At 39.7% G+C, this 6,371-nt stretch overlaps 1 long non-coding RNA gene across 1 annotated transcript; it reads left to right on the top strand.

The window, feature by feature from the left end:
* Nucleotides 1-2,168: 2,168 nt before the first annotated feature.
* LOC114549496 (uncharacterized) lies at nucleotides 2,169-5,631 on the top strand. Its single transcript, XR_003691557.1, has 3 exons — nucleotides 2,169-2,586; nucleotides 3,556-3,657; nucleotides 4,580-5,631. It is a non-coding gene; the product is annotated as an uncharacterized LOC114549496 (long non-coding RNA).
* The last annotated feature ends 740 nt before the right edge of the window (nucleotides 5,632-6,371 follow it).

Here is a 6,371-nt window from a genome sequence, read left to right as displayed (position 1 = left end):
TGGCTGCTGTTGTATGTCATATAGACGTTACTAGTATAACTAGAGCTGCCACCAACTAAAGATTTTTCTAGTGACCAACTAGCTAGTCTTCACAGTTTATGAATTTAGCGGGAACAAAATGGTGCGAGTAATGGCGAAATTCACTTAGCTTTTGGTCTGAACACAACATAATATACATTATCTCCAAAGCCCAATTCAGGTCCTACAGTTCACCGACCACACATAACACTTCACTCAACAGGTGACCGAAGGAGCGTGATGTGACAAATGGGAGAAAGAGTTTGAGGCCCACAATGCTACTGTAGCGGGTCAAATTAGCTTAATTTTTTTAGCTTCAGTTAGGCCTCTGCATTAGTACGTTCATATATGATAAAGAATAATATTTGCATACATTACCCCTTAAAGTCGACACTGTGACATCATCCAATTCTTCCATGCTGTTAGCTCGCTGACTTAGCTAGCTAGCTAGTTAGTTAGCTCCGCTAACGTTAGTTCACTGTCTCTGTTCGGCTGCAACGATACACAATAAACACAGAAAACACACTGAAACGTCGATAACATTAAAAAGGTGTGCGATGTGAACTTAAAAGAATGAGCACTGGATACAGCGCTTTAATTTACTTGCAAGTCAGTCCTAGTTCAAATCCAAGTCGGTCCCATATAACGTTAGTTTACGCCCACATTCTACCTAGAGTCTCTAAAAGTAGAATTGGAGCCAGGGCCTTCAGTTATCAGGCTCCTCTCCTATGGAACCAGCTCCCGATCTGGGTTCGGGGGGCAGAAACTGTAATCGCTTTCAAGAATGAACTTAAAACTCTTCTATTTGATAAAGCTTATAGTTAGGGAGTGAGGAGTTGCAGTGTTCACCTAACTGGCCCACCTGCTTCTCTTCATAATTGTTAGATTAATAATACATAACAAAGTAGAGGGAGGCAGGCCAGCCAAGCCCGATCCGGCAGGGGGAGAGTTCTAAGCCCGAAAAAGCTACCTCTCCTTATGACCTGTCTCTCTTAGTTACGCTGTTATAGTTACGCTGTTATAGTTCTAGACTGCCGGGGGACTTCCTTCCTTTGACACACTGAGCTGCTCTCTCCTCTCCCTTTCTATTACTATTACTATTACTATTTGTGTGTATCCCGTCCCAGAAATGCTTGTTACTAATCCTAGCTTCTGGGGAGTTTACTCCCCGGAGTCCTTATGTTTTTTCCCCCAGCGTATTTCCTTGGAGAACGTTGGCAACAAGATCCTGGTTCCAGCTGTCGCCGTGGTCCTGCTGCACTCCCTGCTGAGCTCAGCGATGCCCTGCAATGGCATGCGTCTTCCTGCTGAACCCTGCAGCTCCCCGCTACATCCAGTCACTGTTCCATTATTAATGTGACTATTATCGCCACTGTTCATCACACCCCCAACGGCCCGTCAGACACCGCCTACCAAGAGCCTGGGTCTGTCCGAGGTTTCTTCCCAAGAGGGAGTTTTTCCTCACCACTGTCGCACTGCTTGCTCTTGAGGGAATTACTGTAATTGTTGGAATTGTTTGGGCTTTGTAAATTATAGAGTGTGGTGTAAGGGGGTAAGCTTCGCTTCAGAACGCGAACCTCCGATGGCGCCATTTTGTTGCTACAAAGCGATCACCTCTTGTTAGCATTACACTGACCGCCATTTTTTTTTTTACGTCACTTGACTGCAAAGAACTTTACATCTGAAGCGTTTAAAGACTCTATTTGTCCATTGTTTATTTATAAAGAAACACGACAATGTATAAAAGGCTCCATTACCTACTACCTCACGTTATGGCTCCGTAGCAGACGTTTTTGTAAAAATAAGCTAATGATTGTGTCATAACCAAGTGACTTACTGTTGCACAGTAGAGGAATTACCGTACAGTACAGGAGAAGCTCGCAGGCAGTTTCGACTTACATTAGCTGTTTAGGTTTAATTACTAATGTTAACTAGCATATTAGTTAGCAATAATTAGCCAGTGCCCATGTTATCTCCTTACATATACCTAAACTCTCCGTCTCTGTAAGATTGGGAATGATTGAGATTTCTCTTGGCACAGCTACCAGAAGACTTACAACTTTCAGACACGTTGCTCATGTCACATTTACGTTGTCTCTGTCAGTTGGAGGCTGCGCAGTAAAGCTAGAGATCACCGGAAAAGTGCTTCTACTAGCCTTCACTGGTCTCCGTTCAGAGCAACGGGGTCTATTGGTCCATTGTATATATGTCAATGGGTATACCGTGCTCTTGATTGTGACATCTTCCAATATGATTTGGCGTTGCTTCATATGCTACATATTTGTGGCATTGACTCTGAAACAACTTTTGATTCACATTAACACCATGCACAGCCCTGACTTTCGCGTCGTGTGCGGGATTTATGGCTGTCCAATTAAGTACAGGGTGTATAATTCCTTCTACTATCACGTGAAGCGGACACACGCGCATCATCTTCTCCAAGTTGAAGCGGCGGAGGAGGAAGGACCGACTCGCCACGGTTTACCTGGAGCAGGTGAAAGGATAGCCGCAAACGACCAAGCAAGCCCTGTGGCTGAAGCGGAGGGCTGAAGCATCGTCATTCCAGCGGTAAGTCCTTACACAGGCAAAATTTAACGTAACATTTATTTAGGTCAGCTGTGTTTGATCCAACAAGCACATGTGTGTTTTGGTCATTGACAGGCTCAGGTTGTAATTTTAAGATAAAGTAATAGCGGTGTTGAAAGTAATGCGTTACTGTAATTCCACTACTTTTGTCAGTGACGAGTAATTGAACCAGTAACTCAAATACAACTAGCCTACTGAGATTTAAATCGGCTGGTTACATTTATGTTGACAAACGCAGCCTACCGCCCCACAGATTGTCCACTTATGATCTAATGTCTGATGCTTAATTTTATATGCAGTAATTGGTAAATTAATTCACTTATTTGATTATTAGTTTAATTTGTTTAGTTTAATTATTAGTTATGTAATTCAGTTACCAGACTTCATTGAAAAAAATCAGTAACGTTAATGTTAGTCATTTAAAAAACAAATAAAAAATTACAGGTTATCCTTCAACAGTTTGAATCAAGCATAGAGGCTGCAATATGTGTATTATTAGCTTATCATTCACAGAGTTATAACTGGCAGATGAGACACGTCTTCTTGACAGTGTGTGACAGGAAGTTGTCTCCTTATAGCTTATTGGAATACAAGTTCAGTTCAAAGGCCTTTAATAATGTTCATGTATTGGCAAGAGAGCAAGTGAAGGGATACTATTTAGTATGTGTGTCAATCTTAACACTCATGAAGTACATATTTTTTCTGATGCTGTCAAAGTCATTGTTTTTTTGTAGTACTGTTTTGTTTTTATTAGTTGTTGTTTTTGTTGTTATTTTACATACTCAAAATAAAGGCACCAATCAGTAAAAATACACCCATTTTGTACCTTTTTATAGGAAGAAATCTAGTTAGCTAACTTACCCAGGTAGTTGCCAGATTGTCTGGTGGAGCTACTTACAAATGCCAATATCTTTCCTGTTTTAATAGATGTTTGTTGTTAATTTCTTTCAGAGTGGATTTCAAGAAGATGGAGAGGGTCGCATGAATGTTGACATTTCTAAACATGCAACTGCATTTCTTCTTCAAGCCAGAGAAACCCATCGACTGACACAGGTAATTTATGCTATTGAATTTCCAATTAATTATATTTTATTTTTAGTAGTTAAAAGCAATAAGCTTACACTGTAGTAGGGCTGGGAAAAAAATCGATTTGATTTAAAAATTGAGTTGGTAGGTCAAATCGATTCATATTTTCAAAAAATCTATTTTTTAGATTTTTTTTAATCCAAATACAGTATAAATAATTTGGATGTTTAACTATCTTTGTTGCACACTGCACAGTGACTTTTCAGTTAGAGAAAGGGTTTGCCTGTGCAATTTTGTTTATGTTGATGCACTTTAATTAAATACAATAAATATATATTTTTAAAATATATTTACAGTTCGCAGTTATTTTGTTTTAAATGAAAGGGGGGAAAATCGAATCGAATCGTAATTCGAGTTTTTTATAAAAAAATTGCAGATTTTTTTAGGGAAACAAATCGCCCAGCTCTACACTGTAGAATGACTTAGCCACTGTTCAGACCTGGTAATATGGTTGACCCGATCAAAGGTGGACAGCTGAAGGTATGTCAGAGAAACACTTGACATTAGAATGTGTCTCCACGTGCTTCTTCAGTGATCTCACTTCCATGCTATATATGCAAATGTTCATGTACTTTGCTTACAAAATCTGCCCATCCACTATATTTGTTGAGCATGAGCTAAGAATAGAGACAACATACTGTAATACAACCACAACAACACTTACACTTTTATTCAGCACTGTCCACTTGTGATCCTATTGCTCAAAATGCATTTTAAGACCAAGTGTAAACAAGATCTTAAAGCTGCAGAAGGCAATATTATTTCATGATAGTTTAGTTTTTGATCATTGCATGTAATTGAAGGGTTACTTTTAAAAAAAAAAAAAAGAGTTTGCATGTATATGAATTTTACAATGTAGTATTATTTTTGTTTGTTTTTTACTCCCCAGAGAGCTGTTAACCAAATGGTGAGTGGAGTCCAGCAATATCAGGCCGCATTATTGGAGCACCTAAAACAGCAAATGAGCGACATGATTGAGAGACATTCTGGGGACCTGGATCAACTAAAGAGTGATGCAATGGGGATATTTGACCAGTTTGTTGACCCTTTCCGTCAAATTGCTTCCACCCATTTGCAGGATAAGACAATCAAAGAACTGTTAGAACCAGTTGAACCAGAGATTGTTGTTGCAAAATGAACAGTATGTTATGTGAAACATGGAGACTCCAGAGTTCTTACCATTAAGGACCATTGTTTTCATTATATACCGTTGGTGAAAAGTTTGGAGCAGCTGCTATCACATCCAAGAACAATTGCAATGATTGATGAGATGCCACAGACATGCAAGGATGGATTTTTTTCATGATTTCATTGATGGAGATATTTTTAAGTCGCACCCACTGTTTTTGAAATTTCCCACAGCATTGCAGTTGGTTTTATATACAGATGAAATTTTATGCAATCCTCTTGGATCTCGGGCAAACAAAAACAAATTGTTATTGATTTATTACACCTTAGGTAACATCAACCCAAAATACAGATCAAGACTTGCTTCCATTTGTCTGCTTGCAATGGTAAAATCAAAAGATCTTTCCCATTGTGGTATTGATGAGATATTTGAGAGGATTAACCGTGACTTAACTGAGCTGTGTGATGGTGTCCAGGTTGTCACTGCAAATGGTGAGAGGACAATTTATGGAGCACTTATGTCTGTGTGCGGAGACACTCTAGCTCAGCATGAAGTGGCTGGATTTAAGATAGGTGTGGGATTTGCCTACAGCAGTGGTTCTCAAACTTTTTTGGTCATTCCCCACTTTGGACAAGTGGGAATTTTCAAGCCCCACCTGCCCCCATTGCCCCAACACAATGCTAATGAAATACGCAACAAGCTTAAAATGGTCCAATTTATTGAAGTAACAAGTTGTATCGAAATACAACTATCTACATCAAATAACAGCAAATTCAAAAATAAAAGTGCAGCTGTGTCAAAATTTGTATCAAGTTCAAAAATAGAAAAGAAATAAAAGTGCCACTTTACAATCTGTTAAAAAAAGAAAAGAACAGAAATCCATTTGGCAAGACAGGTCTATTTCTCCCTGCATTAGTGGCTGCAATGAGCCTGTTTTGCATTGGACAATCTCGGTTGCCGCTTATTAGGCTAAAGTCTAATAAGCGGCAACACACAGCTATAAGGACGGTTTGCTCTCACACGCGCTGCATTTATAGTCACGCACACACACGCACACACACACACACACACACACACACACACTCTCTTTCTAGTCTAGTGGAGGCGGGTATGGCTGCAGCCTGGAGTGTCCTAAGCCGTCCCATCTCATGCCGAGGCGTATCCAACGGTAAATTCAGATGGTCAAAAATACAAAATCAAATTATTTTCCAGATTGAGTCACGGGTCCATGGGCGTCAGTTTGGTTTGAAATGTGCTGGACAGTGACACATTCATTATTATTTTTTTTTCTCTTTAGCGCAGGTCATGTTTGAAAGACGCTATCCTGTAGCTTACTAATGAATAAAAACGTGGTTTAATGTACGTAAACAATGATCAATGATTACCAAATTTCTCTCTCATATTGCTCCTCATAACCACTGAAAACTGTAAAAAAATCAAACCCAAGTCCTATTATTATGGACGTTATCTGACATCTGAGGCGTTTCTGGTTCACATTTTCAGCAGGGCAGCGGAGCGGCTGTGGGTTGACTCCCAACGGTTCTCATGGGCT

The sequence above is a fragment of the Perca flavescens genome, chromosome 22 (assembly GCF_004354835.1).
Source record: "Perca flavescens isolate YP-PL-M2 chromosome 22, PFLA_1.0, whole genome shotgun sequence".
NCBI classification, from domain to species: Eukaryota; Metazoa; Chordata; class Actinopteri; order Perciformes; family Percidae; genus Perca; species Perca flavescens.
The sequence above is the reverse complement of the archived record's forward strand: the minus strand, read 5'-3'. Positions and strand labels throughout refer to the sequence as shown.